The sequence below is a fragment of the Acipenser ruthenus genome, chromosome 20, assembly GCF_902713425.1.
Source record: "Acipenser ruthenus chromosome 20, fAciRut3.2 maternal haplotype, whole genome shotgun sequence".
Lineage (NCBI taxonomy): Eukaryota > Metazoa > Chordata > Actinopteri > Acipenseriformes > Acipenseridae > Acipenser > Acipenser ruthenus.
In genome coordinates this window covers 15,632,253-15,646,688 of record NC_081208.1, presented here as the reverse complement: position 1 = coordinate 15,646,688, position 14,436 = coordinate 15,632,253, and the positions used below count along the sequence as shown (strand labels likewise).

The window sequence follows — 14,436 nt, the reverse complement described above, 5'->3', positions numbered from 1 at the left end:
TTGTTTTTTTGTTATTTCTGTCAAATTTGTATAGTATTGACTCGACTTTTTATTATTATTTATTTCTTAGCAGACGTCCTTATCCAGGGCGACTTACAATTGTTACAAGATATCACATTATTTTTACATACAATTGCATTATTTTTTACACTATTTTACATACAATTACCCATTTATAGAGTTGGGTTTTTACTGGAGCAATCTAGGTAAAGTACCTTGCTCAAGGGTACAGCAGCAGTGTCCCCTACCTGGGATTGAACCCACGACCCTCTGGTCAAGCGTCCAGACCCCTAACCACTACTCCACACTGCTGCCCCTGCACACTTAAGTGGTACCTTCTTTTATTTTGCTGTCTTCCACAACAAAATCCCTCTGGTCACGAGCACATTCTTCTGGGGTTTTTGTGTGTCGGCATTTTTGTATATTTCACCACAATTCTGTTTTAAATCCTCCGTATCTTAACTATAATACAGCTTTAAATCCCGCTAACAAGCCTCCATCATGATTGTAATCTCGTTTTAAATCTCTTGCGCTGAGTCTCCAATAGAAATGTAGGAATGTGCTGTCACTCAGTAGTTGGGGCGGGTTCAAAGTATTCAGAACGAATCAATGATAGATACAAGTCAGGAAGGCGGGACATTGCCCAGCAGCACTGAGAAATGCATTTATTATTATTTTTGTAATAGGTTTTATTTTTTAATGGGAAAAGGGTAAAGTTAACGTGAATTGATTAACCATTTGCAGTTTTTCTGGTGTTTTCCTTATTGGCTATCCACTGATTTCATTTTTTTTTTTGTATCGGGGTGTTTTATCGTTTAAAACCGAAAATCAGAAGCCCTAATTATAGTATGAGTTAGTGAACCAGTCGTCGCTGCACTACTACAGCTAATATCTCATACACCATTGCAGCTGCAACTTCATATTTCCAGTTTTGTGGAAACTGTGCAGCCACTTTGACCTGTGACCTAAGATGGCTGCCACATTGGTGTCAGGTGACTTTTTGGTTCCCAGGTAATAAAAACGCTTTGAGATTCTGCCTTCATACTCGCTACACAGCTGTGTTCTGTGATTCTCTAGGTCAGGTTTGATTGTGGGTGTCGCACAAGAAAAAATAACCCCTTGTAAACATACAATCTGTGTTCATTTACATGCTCGCTCAGCGACAAAATACAAATCTCATTCGCTGACCTACATAGCTACACATAAATGCTGTGTGCATACACAACCAAACAGATACTCGCATATTTGTATTTCCACTACATGACGTACTGCATTTTTTAAGGGAAATGCCAAACCAAATGCGTTTTACATCCATTTCAAATTCATGACCTCCGTGACAAAATCGTATCTGTCAGCTGCCCCAGATTCTTCTACCTTCAGAACAGTGGCTCCATGACCACAACGTCGGGATGTCCACTTGACCACTGCTCCAAGGATCCCAGTGTAACCCAGCACCGACCCACCATACACAACCACACACAATGCAGTACTTGGTAAAAAGGTATATACTTTACTAAATACACAATTAAAATATTGACAGTCCAGCCTATAATAATCTCCCAGCCCCTGGCCTAGTAGCGGTCTCACCAGGAAACAACAACAACGAACCGGGAACCCAAACCCTGAGGCTGCTTGAGTTTCAGGAGCTCATTTCCAAAGGTGTCCCAGGGGGACAGCAGCAGATACAGGGTCAAGAGGCACCAGGAGACTGGCCAGGGTCATTTGAGACAAACTCCCTTCTAAACACAGGAGAGAAACACTCTTCTGTACAGTGGCATGGAGGGGTGATTTATTTCAGATCTCATTGATGCAATGGTTTACTTTGCCGGATCTTTTTCATATTTAAGATGTATTTAAATGTCCTTAACACTCAAATATATACAAACATTGGGACTGATTTTAAAGCTTGGAAACTCATTCTTGATGAACTATCTGTAAATAAAGCTCTGCAAAAACACATTCACGGGGGAAAGAGAGACATTTACAAAGCAGATTTATACTCTTGAAATAGAGTGGACATTTACTAAAAACCAAGCCCATAATCCACATGCATAACACAATACATAAAATAGCAAAAAAGGGAAGACAAAAATGGATTGAAAACTAAAAGCCTCGCGTTATCCACTGTGTTGCAGTTTCACAGACTGGCGCCCACACGCCTCCCTCTCTGCAAACAGGCTGATTTCTCAAAGCTGGGGAGTCATCAAAGTTTGTTCAATTATATTTTGCAAGGTTAGTGTTCAGCAGGTTTTCAGATTTTTTTTTTTTTTTTTTTTAAATAAACACAGTATCACAGGCTTATTATTTTTATGTGATTGTTTTTTTTTTTTTTACCACATATAAAACATGCATAAACTTATAGATTTATACTACAACTGCAGTAAACGCACATACTGCAACATTAACAACATGTAGGCAACAGCAAGCAGTGTTGAACTAGATGGGATGTCTTTTTCCAATACACAGCCCTTGTTACGAAATAGAAAGGGGGTCCTAATTCATTACATATAGCAGCAGATTTGTCTTTTTGAGATTGAGAATCTACAATAGCATTAAATATATGAATGATTTAATATCCATACGTGAGTGCAAGGGCGAAGCCAAGACATTACTCCGGATCTAAGTGTGAGAGAATCTGCCTTTGTCCTTCACTCAGAGCCACACTGTTCATTAAACCAGGATGTCCCTGGACACTGCTGCTGGTTTGTTTGATCAGCAATACCATTAATTACATTGTGGTTTTGAAAGTAATTCTCTTTTGTTAATAAGAGGACTCACACCTTACAATGACCAGGGCTTGAAGGTTGCCCAGTCTAACTTAAACAGGACTTGGACTTGCTTTGAAAACTGTTTAATGTTAGACTAGTTTTGAAAAATCAGCCTTTTGCATTCAGTTGTGCAAAACTGTGGGGCGGCAAGGGTGCCTGTACCTTTTAATGATGTCAGAATAGGTGCTGAAGGTGTAGGAGAAGGAGGAAAGCACAACAACGAAGGTGTGTCTGAATCACAACACTTTATTATGAGTCTCTATAGAAATGCATTCAATTATATAAGCAGCAAGTATAACACTGAACATGGATATTACCCAGATTCTAGAGGGAGCACAGGCGACAGGCGTCTGTCCTTCAACAGTAGGTCGCTTCGGGGAAGATCAGCTGGCTCTGTGTTTTATCCTCCAAGTCTGTGTCTCAGTCTTGCTCGCTAACCCACCTTTTCATCTCCCTTACTTTCTGTCTTATTTGCATCCTTCTCAGGCACTATCTCACTAAAGTGATGAATTGTCTGAGAAGCAGCAGCAGCAGGTTGCGCTCCTTTCAATTATCTCTCTGGATTCACATTTCTCTAATATGAATGTAACACCCCTTAAATCATAAGGCTAGTACTACAGAAATAGCATAGATATTGTTACAGCTGATTACACCACTGAGGGAATTGCACCCCCAGAAATAGTTATTTAAAACAAAATTGAGATTCACTCGCCAAAAAGAGTGGTAAGAGGGCTGAGCTGTAAGGCCCTGCTTGCTAATCGAGGAGGGGCGCACAACACCACCAATAAAAACGAATTTCAATTAAAACAAGGTTCTTTAATTCAGGAGAGAGGCAGTGAGAGATGAAGAGAAACAAGGCAGGTATCACGTTCAGCAAGTTTATTACACACACAAGGATAAAATAGATACGAGAGCACATTAACACAAATGGTTCTCACCAGGCTATTGCTAGATTTTGCCTTAAATCTTAAATTGCAGTCAATTTACAGTCATATCAAATCCCAAAAGCGCAGTCATAAAGCAAAAGAAACATATAATTAAATAGAAATAACATAAATATACAAACAATTTCAAACAGCAGTGAAAACTCCAAATACCTTCTGTGCAAATAAACAAATCTATAACCACTACAGACAAGCAAAATCAATACTAATTACCCACAACTACAGTATCTGCACATCTGGGGAGGATTAAAAAAAAATAATGATAATTTAATACAATACAGCAAGTTATGTAACCCAGTGTCCCCTTAAAAAAAACAGAGACAAACCCAAATATCTTAATACAAATACATACAATATAGTAAAACAATAAGCAGCAGCATACACACCAATCACAAATTACAATGCACTAAAACTGTAACAGAGGTAAACTCTCGACCCAGTACAAGCAGAGATTTTCTTTACACAGCTAAAAGCGAATAGCAAATATGAAATAAAATTTACATAACGTCCAAAACGTGTCACTCGAAAAACTCACCGCACCAAACACCCTCTGAACACCTTCCAACAGGTCTCTTATTCCGGTCGGTAGTAACTGTGCTTCTCCTTAAGAACACCAAAGTGTCACGCTATTAAAATCTCTGCTCTGGTCTGGTCTGGTCTGGTCTGGTCCGGTCTGGTAGTTTACCTCGGGTCAAGGGGACCCCTTTCCACTCCACTTTACAGCAATCACAGGACAAGAGCTTACATCACTCCTGTCTTGGAGGCCTTGCACTGGCAGCCTATCAGGTTTAGAATTTATTTTAAAATTTTAATGCTGACATATAAGTCTCTTCATGGGCTAGCTCTGACTTATCTGTCAGATCTTTGATCTTTTTACCCTCCCACTCGCAACCTCCGCTCTGCTGATCTCACACTATTTGTTGTGTATCCCTTCTGCTCGCCTGCGCCTTCTGTTGCTATGCCCCAAATTATGGAACTCTATTCCACTAGAGATCAGGGACTCGGCTTCTTTGAGTGTTTTAAAGCTAATTTAAAGACTTCCTTTTTTAGAAAGGCGTTTGTATGATTGTTATGATTGTTTTATTTCCTTGTGCTTTGTTTTATGTATAATCTGTTTATTTATTGCTGTACTATTAATTGTGAAGCGCTCTGAGATGATTGCTTTTAAGGGCGTTATACAAAATAAAGTTTATTATTATTATTATTATTATTATTATTATTATTATTATTATTATTATTATTATTATTTAAACGCCGTGGTGAAATTAGAAAGGACAGACCACTGGAGGAGCAGGTTGTAAACCAGCCAATGACATCACTTGGCTTTGGTTCGCTATGACAACTAGGGCTGGAGACAGAAGTCATTCTTGCTGGCCAATCAATGCACTCGGGGAGGGGGAAACGCAGAACCGAAACAACCGAAAAAAAGGAAACACAAGCGTCAGCGAGTGCAATCAAATCAGATCAAACTTAAACCAATAATAAATGAAGCAGATGTTTATAGAAATAAAAATCATAAAGTCAATTCTAATTTAATACATATAAAAACACTGCGTGAAAATAAAAAAAAAATAACTAAAGGATAACCAAGATGCCTATTAGATCAACATTACCTTGAATATGTTCAGGATTATCTGGACTGGGCAAGCAGTCAGTAACTCCTTTATTTTACAAGAACAGGTGCTACCTCTCTTGAAAGCGCTCAGACATTACATCCATCAAAAAGTTCAGTTCTCAGCAAGAAACAGTTCAATTCAATTATTATTACAAGAATATTAAAATGATTAAAAGCATTAGATGTTACAGTTGTTTTGAGGGAGGGAGGGATTACAGATATCATGGTTTTATAATCGCTGCCACTGTTTCACAAATCCTTTGATTTGAACTCTTAGTACAGGAAGCATCGTACCAGCCGAGTGTGACATTTTTATACTTAGCAAAATGAACACAGTCTTCCCCCAGTGGATCTTCTCCAGTATAATTGTCGGGTTCTACACCATCCTCCCTTTTGCCCCAGTATCTGAAATATTAAATGAACACAAAGTGTGATTAAAGCTTGCTTTAAAAATGCAATATCGTTATATCGGTTACTAATTGCATGAAAATGTAAAGTTTCAAAATACTTTTGCATGAAACACACATGAATTGGACTCCAGTTCCAGGTATCGTTTTCTTCATCACTTTTCCTAGGATTAAGTGCTTTACAAGCCCAATAAGGGACAACTAATGAGCTCAGAATGTAACCCCAGCAGTTTGCACTGAACAATCCTCACGAGACAGGCACGCTTTAGGAGGACTGGCCATTTCACTTTTTAAAGTTGAAGTCGCGTATGGTCTTTGCATTGCAGTTTGTGCATTAAAAGGCTGAGTGTGGCATGAGATAATGAGATGATATGAAGCACATCCTTGGATGTAATAACCGAAGGGGGCTATTTTAATGAGCTAAACAGTGGCGGATCTAAAACATATATGGACCTCATTTCACTGTATTAATAAACAAGCCTATAAATCGCTTTGAGGGGAAAGCCCCAGCAGGATTAATACAGAGTAGATCATTAAAATACTGTAAAACATGACATGTTTGTGAGCAAGACATTTTCACTACTTTAAGCCTCAGAGATAGCATACTGACTGCAATTAGTTTATTTACAGTTTATGTAAACTTTAGGCTATACTATCTGCAAGGTAGGTCATTTACTGTTTTACAGTAGACCTTCCTGAATGATTTCAGAAAGAGAATGACTCACGTTTCTTTAGGATTTAGAGTTGTGTTGTCCATCCAGCGCCACTGTCCTTCTATAGCCTGATCATTCAGTCCAATCCAGTATTCCTTACTGCCGGTCTGGTTCGATAAGAAATCCTAAACACAAAACACACCTTTGACTCTTCAGCAGTGTTAACCCTGTCTGTATATATTCTTCATGGAGTATTTCTAGTGATTGATGAGTACCCTGTTAGATCCTGATTCTTCTTGGATAGAGAACTGTTTGCTGTTTTTGAAATCTCTTTCCCTCTATATATATATACATACATACAGTAGCAAAGGAATTTGTTGATCTTCCACCTATCCATATATAAAAATGAATACGGTAGATTAATTTTAGTAATTTGTGCTGGACCAGTTAGCAGCAATGCCTGTGACACTTGTGGGACAGATTCCCTGAATATGATATTAATACCTGAATGTGTATTAATGATACAACTGGACTAATTAATGAAACTGCTGTGTCTTAAGAAAAGGGCCCCTTGGTTCCTGGCAGGAATACTGAACTGAAGATGACCAGGGCTAGGAGGGGGGCACCTGGACTGGGGGAGGCTGAAAGGACAGTGAAGAGACCGCAAAACTGCAAACACAAGCGGTTTGGTGCAAGGAAGACATAAAATATAGAAGTCAACAAGTCCCAACTGCAACAACAAGCTGTTGGATGAAAGGAAGCAGACAAAAGACAAATCTGTTATCAGGCAAACCAGTCTGGGTCTGCTGTACACTTACAACCACAGTATCCAAAAGAAACTGTGCCCTGCTACCTGCGCAGCTAAAAGATTCAGTGAAGAGGACAGAGCGGATGGGAGCTGTTGTGGATCCTATACCGAGGACTGAAGATTTTGCTGCAGCTGTTTGTTGATTCTATCGAGAATTGAAAGCTTTCTTGCCGAGTTTGATCCAATGTGGGATTGAAGACTTTGTTGCTGAGAGGAGAGTTTTTGTACTGGACACTTCAACAGATTTGAGTTACCAAACCAGCGGACCAAAAGTCTAAGCTTCAAGGAACCATTGAGTATAATTCCAGTTGCATTTTCCTTTCATGGAACTAAATTAATTGTAACACATTCACAAAGAATTGAGCTGTGATTAATTTAATTTACACACTTTGCATGTGAAATAACTTTTAGTGAAACTTTATGAAGTAACTATAAGTAATCTACCTCATATTGTTGTATGAAGAATTTCTTTAAAAGTAAACTTGCCATATCTTTAATCTATATACCATTATGTGTGTGTGTGTGGGCGTGTATGTGTGTGAGCAAGTTACTAGCTACGTCACAGCTTGCTTGGGCTGATGAGGTTGCTGCCCTGTGTGTGAGGAGATAGGCGGTGTCATATTTCAATTGCCCTGCTAGCCGCATGAATGCAGTGAAAGCTTTTGACTTGTGTTTTGTTCTTAGAGACTAAGAGATTTACTTTCTGACTTTTCTGATTTCTGTTTAATATTTGTGTACTTAACAAAATACTACTATTGATTAAACATTCCTTGTGTCTAGCGCGTGAATGTGTGTTCATAGTAAATCCTCGATCTTTGTAACACGTCAATTAAATATTATTAATAAGAGAACTAATCAACCCAGATAAACTCTGAATTATCAATTACTGAATTGTTCCTACACACTGTGATGTCAGACTGTGCAGCTCCATTAGGATTTTTGTGAAGTTGATTGCTATTCTGTACCTGCTCTGCCTCACTCTCTATAATCACCAGGTGCCCCCCCATTGATGTGCAGTTATCACGGCTGGAGTTCCAGTTCATATTATCAGTTGAGAAGTAGTAGCACTTTCCATTGAACTGCATCCACTTCTCTGGACACAGATTACAGTTGCTGTCTGTAGAATGAGAAAGAACATGCATGCATTAATGTATTCATCCCTTTAGCTCTCCAGGATGTAACCTGTGAGATGCATCTTATTCACAAGGGGGTCCCAGGGGGTAGGGGTTCAGGGGGGCTGGCAGCCTCACACAAAATCCAGTTACAGCTGGATCATGTTACACATTGCAAATGCACTTCTAATTGCATTTTAAAAAGTGTCAAATCCTTCTTATTGCAGTATCATCATGTACAATTACAACACACATTACCAGCACATGTTTCTAATGATCTCAAGTCTGTTTTGCTGAGCTCATTAGTTATGCTTTCTGGCAGACTGCTTGGAATAAAGACCTGGACTGGAATGGACGTCGAGGGTCAGAGTTGAGTAGCACTGCACTGGAGAGAGGAAAGGTCTCAAGGGACAGTGTGGACAAACTCCCTGGTATTTTTAATCTGGATAAGCTTGGTCTGTACCAGTCTGTGGCAAAGTGGTTAACAGGTGCAGGTTAAAGAACAGACAGACAATTGTAATCCAGGTGCAAAGGTTTGTTTTATTTGTTTTTGTCCAGTGCCTGACAGCGAAACAAACAGTAAACAATAATGAAGGTAAGTAATACAGCGGTGTGTATTACTTAATTCATAATCCCCAGGTTTGCCCCACAAATGATAGTCCTGTTTTTATTGTACACCCACACAAAACACATACACAAGTCTGTTAGTGCGTGAATTAGTGCTAGTGGTGCAAATACAGTTTATAGTGATACGAGTGCAGTGCTGTTCCGGGTTTGTGCTGGCTTCTGGCGACAGCTCTGGAACGTGTTAGCTGTCTAGTGAATACAAACAAACAAATAGTCAGAACAAGACAAACACTCACAATTTTCACCAAAACACAGGTCCTTCCAGCTCACTTCTTAATAACCAAAAACGAAGGAACTGATTACGATTCTCCGTCCCCCTTATATGCTGTCACGCATGACCCCTTGGTAAACGAATGCAGCTGCCTTTACAATCAGTGGCTGCTACATTGTTTCTCTTCCGGGTTCTTGCAATGGAGTCTCGCCTTCTTCCAGACTGGCCGACTTCCCGACCCGGGAATGAACTGTCAGGCCAGCCCATCAGAGGAACTCTGTCCTCGCTGCTTAGCGCCCTCACAGGTCGGGAGGGAGATTTACCACCAAGATTCATTATATTTCTGTCACAGGATTTTATTGATCTTTGTAATATTTATGCTCCTAATTTGGGCAGAGAACGGATTTTATTTTTAAAAAAAATCTGAATTTAGGAAAGTGTGATCCAGAACATTTTATACTGGTGGGTGGGGATTTGAATTGTACTTTAGATTTTAATTTAGACAGAAATCATGATGAACCCAATCCCCAATCCGTCAGAGAGCTGGCTGGCGTGCTGACAAAATTCAATCTAGCTGACGTCTGGAGGAACTTGCACAACACCTCTAAACAGTACGCTTGGATTAAAATAAGTAATGGTGAAATATCTGGAGCACAGCTGGACTGTGTATACACTCAAAAGCACAGCCTCAATAGAATCATTAACAGCAGTATTCACCCCACGTCCCTGTCTGATCGTCACTTCATCACCACAGTTTTCTGCTTACCCACTGCACAGTGCACTAAATCTTACTGGCACTTTAATATTAAACCATTACAAGATATTTAGGCCCAAATCTATAAAGGGGAAAAACCGACCGCAAAAAGCCACGTAATGTGCGTGTTCAGTACGGCCGCACTCAGCGTCAAAATAACAACCTATTTTATAAGACTAATTAGGTGAAGCAGGCAATTCCACAATCAACCAATTTAAATACCCCTCACTGCAATTAGCGGTGGAGAATTACACACCTCTCACAATAAATAGCGGGTTACGGGTCAACCCTGCGTGTGTAGGCTACACATTCCAAAAGAAAATGAATGGCACACAAAGACCTCAGCCTGGTACTAGCCATGGTGATGAGGATGCTCGGAAGCGAAAACTGAAATTTACCAATATGGAAGTGGAGATTTTGGTACAAGCAGTACTTGTAACACATGAAGATGTGTTACAAGCTCGAAATACATCACCAGGACAAATGAATAAAATATGGAATGTGTCGTGGCTTCTTAATAAACAAATGTACCACTTCAGAGTTTGTTGTCTAGGTTGCTTATACATTACGACCCATCATCCAGCTACTGTGCTTCGCATATTAGTTCAAATTCTTATTTTGTATTGAATAATTGTAGGCTGTAACGGAGAGATCTGGACTGGCCGTCTGACGCATGCACGATCCTGCAGGAAGAGGGCGGCAGTCCCGTTGGGTCTGCCTGCCAGTCATGGCAGTGACACAGAGAGGTGGGGAAGAGGGTGTGTGGGCTTTCCCCCTCTCTGAGTGTCTGGGAGGCGGGTTTTAATGTGATTGCTGATCCTATAAATTAATACTGTGCTGTTTCCCCAGATCTGCCCCTTTAGACTTGAACAACGAGCAAGCGGTCTCGCTGCTCGGCAAGACCACGGACGGACAGGAGAAAAGACCCTAAAGAAGCTCAAAGAGAAGAAATTAAAGAAATAGATAGAAAGTGTGGAATCCTTGGGCAGACCCCGATATTGTTTTAAGTCAGCTGAGGAAACAACATAGTGTAGGACGGAGGCCCAGGTCGTACGGGTAGCGGTAACTGGGGAAAAACACGCTGCGAAGTGCAGCACATTTATTTTGTAGTTTTCATTACTTTGTTTTATTTTCCCTTTTTCTTATTGCCTTTTTGTTTTTCATTAGTTTTGAGCACCTGCGAGTGCACCTGAACTGTACTGAGTACCCTGTCGTGGTATTCCCGTAGGTTCTGGATACCATAGTTGGTAGTCAGACCACGGACAACAGCGCCCTCTGCGGGCTAAAAGAAATCAGTACAAATCATACAATTAAACCAAATAAAACCGAGCAACTGTGCAGTGTTTCAATTACAACTTCTGTCTCCTGTGTCAGTGAATACCCGCACCCTTCCACATAGGTGTATAGACTTTTCAAACTTCAGAAACAACACGTTTTATTTACTTACATCCATGGCAGTCAAACGGGTGGATAATTATAATCCTTTCATTGTACAGCAATATGTTCAGCAACAATAACTCCATACAGCTTCATACGAACATTCTTCAGTCTAACTACGACTTATATCTTCTTAAATTCTTATGCAGTTACAACTCTCCTATTTCTTATGTATGTCTGTATTTCTGACTCTATGTATGATTTTAAAGCATATCTGTATGGTCTATAGTATAGCAACATTATTCAGATGTGCCTACAACCAGCTGTACTGTATTTGCTCTAGCTACAAACTAACTGCGTCATCTGTCCCTCTGTCCTTTCTTTTATTTACTGTTTTCTTTCAAACTCAAATTTAACAATACTGCCTGAACCAGTATTGTTACATACCAGAATGCCATATTACAAAACATAAATTCTGTAGGCATTACTAAATTAACAGTGGAGGATGAGCCCTCATTGTATTACATGTTGTGACAGGACAACAGAGGTTGAAACTCCGAGACAGTGTGAAAACTTTTTAATATACAAAAAAATACAAAATAAAGGGCCAAACAAAAAGGTTTTAAACAGAAATGATAGACAATAAGCACAAAACAAAACTTACAAAAATACGGCTTCCAGGCTGGGCATTGTCTTCACTGGTTTACCAAAACGAACAAAAACAGCACACACAGAAAAACACTGTTGCTTCTTCTACTTCTAGAACTCTCCCCCAAATGGGAGGCTGAGGCCTCCTTTTATGCCAGGTGGCTGAGTATTTAATTGGATAATTAATTGCTCCCACTTGACGCAATCAACCTGGGCAGGGAGGAGAATTTAACTCCATCCCTGCCAGTATTTCCAAAGGCAGAGCCCTGCTCTGCCACACATGTATATGAGACTTTTTGTTTAGTGCGCCTCGGAATATCGTTCCTTCTCTTCTTAATCTCCATCGTTCTTATAATAAGACACTCTAGAAGTAAAGGCTCTCGTTAGAACCTTGCTTCGCCACTGTGGGGAGACCTTCTCTATTTGCAGACTTTCTTTTTTGTCATGTAAGCTATGAAACATGTATTGAAAATTTGAGTTTGCAAAACAATACGGTATTATAAACCGCAAGTTACAAACTGACTTGATCAGAAGGGTTAAAATATTAGCTCTTTGCAAAATGTTATTAAATGTTTCTTTGTGCTTGAAAATGAAATCTTCTTCTTGCTGCAGACAAGTCTCCCACATCACCTTGCCTTTTATACAGCCTACTGTCTGACTGTGGCAAATTAACGCCTGTTTTTCAGTTTTTAAAATAATCAAGGAAATACGAGGCCCACAATTACCAGCAGCTTTAATAAATTAGACAGAATATTTAATAGACCTCTGTGGCAGGGCAGGGCCCTGCCTGTAAATAATAATATTATTGTTGTGTGGTGATTTGGTGGTGGTTGGCAGGGATGGGGTTAATTTCCTATCCCTGCCAAAAATACATGTGAGAATGTGGCTGGAGCTAATTGAGTAATTGATAATTAGGCTCCAGCCACATGATATAAAAAAGGGGAAATTCCTTTGTTTGGTGGAGGTGTTTTGGGTGAGTGTTTGTGCTCTGTTTATTTTTTTGAAAAAGAAAGTGTAGTGAAGGCTAATGTTCAGCCTACATGTTTGAATTTTGTTTAAACCTTTTGTTTTGGCCCTTGCGCCAGTTATTTTGTAATTGTTTTATTGTGAAAGTTTTGTTTTTGTTTAACTGTTTTATTTTTGCTCTGTGAGCTGTGTTTTGTTCAAGTTTTTTTATTTCCTTTTGTTTATTAAACAGCGCAGAAGTGCTTTAACTACAGTTTCCTTGCCTCTGAGTCTCTTTGCCTGCCAATAACATCTGGGCCCGCAACGCTACCCTTTCACATATGGTGTCAGAAGTGGGATAGCGCCCCCTAGAGACTCGGAGCGGGACTGTAGTAAAAAAAAAAAAAAATTAAAATGGGAAGGAAGAGCTGCAAAAAACAGCAGAAGCGGCAGCAACCGCAACCGCAGCAGAGAAAGAGATGGTGGTCCCGGGTGCCCACTCAGTTTGGACCCCCGAACTGGGCAGCTGAGCAGGAACAATGGAGGGCTGAAGTGGCCCCCATGTGCGAGGCCTGTGGCGAGTTCGGGCATGACAGGGAGGACTGCCCCTACGGTGATCCCCAGTACGAGGAGGCCTGGAACCAGGGCCTGGTTGGGGACGCCGCCGAATGGTTCTGGGCAGTCAACCATACCCAGGTGTCCTCAATGCCCAAGAGTGAGGAGCCCGAATGCCCACCACTCAAGCCTGCACCAGCCGAGGAAGAGTGCCTGCTTATCCCACCACCATCACCAGAGGAGATCAGCTGGGAGGCCATCCTCCCCACTGTAGAGGCATCCTGCTGGTGCCCCATCTGCGGAGAGCGGGGGCATTCCACACTCAACTGCCCCCTCCTACCAGAGGGGTGCCTGATGCACCCATTCTCACCAGCAGAGGGAGAAGGCCTGCTGGTTCCCCCAATGAAGCCGGAAGGGGAGGAGCCCCTGCCGCCTTCGCAGCCAGAAAGGGCGGAGCCCCTGCCGCCTTCGCAGCCAGAAGAGGAGGAGCCCCTGCTGCCTTTGCCATCAAGAGGAGAGGAGCAGGAGCTACCTCTGCCTCCAACACCACCATTGGGAGAAGTGGAGTTCCTGCTGCCGCCTTCATGGCCAGGGGCTCCCCTCCCGCCATTGCCTGGGCCTGCCTGCTGCTCTGCATCGCCTGGGGTTGCTTGCGTCTCCTTTGCTTCTCCTAGGGTCGTTGCCGGTCCGCTGCCTCCGTCGCCTTCCGAGGGTCCGCTGCCGCCATCGCTTCCCGAGGGTCCGCTGCTGCCGTCGCTTCCCGAGGATGGGAGAGGAAGGACAATAGGGGACTTGAGGGAGGGTGGATGGCTTTCAAAGGGGGGGGAGTGGCCGTGGGACCATGTGTGCTGCGCACAAGGGGGGGGGGAGATGTGGCAGGGCAGGGCAGCAGCGCTTAAACTACAGCTTCCTTGTCTCTGAGTCTCCTTCCCAGCCGATACCATCTGGGCCTGCAACGCTACCCTGTCACACATGTATATGAGACTTTTTCTTTCGTGCGCCTTGGAATATC

General features: G+C 41.5%; 1 long non-coding RNA gene across 1 annotated transcript; it reads right to left on the bottom strand.

Annotated features, from left to right (window-relative positions):
- Positions 1-3,632: 3,632 nt before the first annotated feature.
- LOC131698926 (uncharacterized) lies at positions 3,633-8,306 on the bottom strand. The gene is made up of 3 exons (XR_009307938.1): positions 8,161-8,306; positions 6,460-6,572; positions 3,633-5,732 (listed from the first exon to the last, which is right to left on the bottom strand). It is a non-coding gene; the product is annotated as an uncharacterized LOC131698926 (long non-coding RNA).
- Positions 8,307-14,436: the final 6,130 nt, after the last annotated feature.